The sequence below is a fragment of the Frankliniella occidentalis genome, unplaced genomic scaffold (genome assembly GCF_000697945.3).
Source record: "Frankliniella occidentalis isolate FOCC.00 unplaced genomic scaffold, Focc_3.1 Scaffold107, whole genome shotgun sequence".
Lineage (NCBI taxonomy): Eukaryota > Metazoa > Arthropoda > Insecta > Thysanoptera > Thripidae > Frankliniella > Frankliniella occidentalis.
Window position 1 is genome coordinate 95,650 of NW_026267236.1, and position 3,297 is coordinate 98,946.

Consider the following 3,297-nt stretch of genomic DNA (forward strand, 5'->3'; position numbering starts at 1 on the left):
GGGGGGGGGGGGGGGCGATGATAGGGAGGAAGGGCGAAGGGAAAAGTTTCAGGGTGATAACGCTTTACGTGTGTCTGCATGATGGTTCCACCTGCAGGGAGACGTTATACCCATCTTTGGAGAACAATAAGCGGGTTGCTGGCAACAGAGAAGGCAGAGGCACAATTCTCAATTCCCCTGAAATTCTTTGCTGCTCAGTATACGGGGCCTGCAACACAATCTCCGGCACGTGCGCCTCGCGCGGCGCGGGGCAGCTTGGAGGAGGCCGGAGGCCGGACACCTGTAACGAACTTGGCGACAGAAGCGCCCGCCCCGCCGCCCGCCGCCCGCGGGAGGTTAATAAGGAAGGGTATTCCGCTGAAAGGAGACCGGAACCTGAAAAAGAAAAGTGCAAAATCGTATCTGTTCCTAAGGTCCGAAACTCCGTCTGACAGACCTTTGCTTTCAAGGTGCAGCCTTAAAATTTATGGTTGGTATTCCAAACCGCTCCAAACCTTGCGTATTAGATGAAAATTCCAAGGCTTTCCGTTGAAAGCAGAGGGTTTTTCAGTCATAATCTGGGAATTCAAGGGCATTGATTGAAGTCATCTACCCGTCCTTGAAATTCATGAAATGAAATGAAGACCTCGAATTTCAATAAAAGCTTCTGACCGTGTTTGCTCATCCTCTCCTCTGCGTCCGCGGCCGCCACTGCTCCGCGTGCTCCGCCACCCACACCGTCCACACCGCCACGCACCGCTCCACCTGTACCTCCCGCGGGCCTCCTGTCTCTGCAGTCGTGGAGGGAGGCGGCCTAACGATGGCCCAGTTCTCGCATTACGGAAACAAGTCTGTGAGCCTCTGCTGCCCCGCGCCGCCCCTCTCTGCCCACACACAGCAGAGGCTGCACTGCACACCGTCGTCGTGGACTCGCCGCGCGCTCCTCTGCGACGCGACGGGTTGTGTATGCCCGCGGGGTCCAGTTGTTGCGAGACAGGAGCGGGCGCAGCTCGAGGCCCGATCTCAGGGCGGGAAATTTGAATCCGCGCGCGCTTGCCCTCACCGTAGTAGACCAGGATAGGAATCTGGACGCGCGGCTGCCGGGCCGCCGGGCCGGGGGGAAGCGTGCGACGGGTGTTGGTTGTGGTATCGACCGGACCGCACGACGGGTACCGTCTTCCCGGACGCATCCGAAAGGTGCCGTCTTCGTCGTCGTCGACTTTGGCGACCATCTCTTCAGAGACCTCTCCTCCTCTCTACCGGGGAAGCAGAAGAAGCGTTTGGCAGAATGGAGACGTACTGCTGCTGGGGGAGGGGTGGGCAAGGGGAAAAGGGGGGGGGGCGCAGGCACACACGAGCGAGAGAGACGGAGGTGTCGGTCAAGCAGCAGAGACGAGAGAGAAGATTGATGCCTGTTAATGATACTAGTGGCTGGCTTGATAGATTTATAGCGGCGTAATACCTGTATTTATACTCTCTCCCTTACACGCACACACTCGCTCACTCACTCACACTCGCCAGCATGGATACATGCATACGCGCGCGCGTACACACGCACACAGACACACGCATGCACCTCGAATTCACGCTTGGAAGCAGACAGCCCGCTCAAGCGCGCGGCGCACACGTTGGCTTGCTGGCTTGCGGTCCATGAGAGCGAGCGAGGTGTCACTCTGCAAATCCAGTGAATGGAAAATGTCAAGAAGTTTGACTCTTCTCAGATAATTAAAATATAAATTACCTGGAGTAGCTGCAAGATGAACTAACTAGAGAGCTAGAGTGGGTGGGGGGAGGGGGGGGTAGAAAATTATGTGCCGGGTAAAACCCTGGAAACACCCATGGGGTGAAGTGTTGCGACTTCTCCTGGAAAGGTTCTAGAGCCTACAGATCTACTGCAGACTATGCTTGGACGGTCAAGTGCAAAAGTATACTTCAAACATTCACTTAAAATCTCTAAAATCGGCTCGTTGGTTTTCTCGGTGTATACCTCACGATTGTCCATACCAGCGCTCCCGCTCTGACCTGACAGTCGAGGAGGTCGCGGTTGCGGCGGGTGTGGCTCGCGGGGAGATTGGCGCGATAGAAATGATAACAAACGTTGAGATTTTATAAAGCGAGATCCCTTCGTAATCGGATCACACACGGCTTATGTCCCCTCCCCGGGCCCGGGAGCCAGGTCCAGTAGGGGCTAAAGTAGAAATTGGAGGCGGGCCGGAGGTTCTAAGTCGCCACACAACACCGCGGCCGGAGGGGGCAGAGCCTTTTCGCGGTTATTTAAGCGCGATAAAAAAGTAAGGGTAATTAAAACCCTCCTTATGGTCTGCGATGTCGAACCGTCACGCCCTGTTTGACTATACAGCCAGCGGGAGCGCGAAAAACGACTATTCCTGCCGCGCGTTCCAAAGAGAAGAAGGAGAAAGGAAAACAACGTGGAGAGACACCCAACCACACGGTATAACTTAAATCATACGCAGCGTGTCGCTATATCCCTCTCCAAAATAAATGGCCACTGGCACTTGAAAGAATGAATCGCATAAATAAAATGCCCCTTTTCAAATTCTGCCTCGGGGGTATAGCACCACCACACTGCCTGCAGCAGCAGCAGCAGCCGCCGCGCGGAGGCAACCGGAGGGCTGACCGGCCAGCTCAGCAGCTCCGCTCAGCTCCGCGATGAAAAGTGGCGGTCGCAAGATTGTGCAGAGAGATAACGTCCCTGCATTGAGTGGCCGTCACATTAGGCAATGATAACTCCACCGTGGCGTGCGGAATCATGTTTCAGCGCGGCGAGGAGGAGGAGGAGAAGGGGAGGGGATCTAGCGAGGCGTGGCGTGGCGCGGCGCGGGGCAGGGTGGCGACGAGCAGAACAGGGTCGAGAGCTGCGAACTCGGAAAGGGTTGCCGTCGGAGCCGTCACGGTGTGCTCTTTGGGGTAGCGCGCCGCTCGCCTCGTACTGTACCGGGGGTGCAAACGGCACAGCACGCCTAAAGGGGATGAGGAGGAGAGAGAGAGAGAGAGATAGTAATTGGGCAGCGCTGGGCCTGGGCTGTGCTGCTGGGCGCTCCCCCGCCGCGCGGCACCCGTCACCCGTAGGGACTCCCGCAGGGTGCCCAGGTGAGTGTGGGAGAGGGAGCGCGAGAGAGAACGGGAGAGGGAGAGGAGAGGCCTCCCAGAGTAAGTAAGTGAACACCCTCCACTCCACCCCCGCCCGCTCAGCGCCCGCTGGGCGGGACAGCTGCCGCGCTGGCTGCAGTTCCGTTCGTTATTACTGTATGTTTTTGCTTTCTCCAACTCCCCTGGCTCCCGCTCCCGGGTGGATGT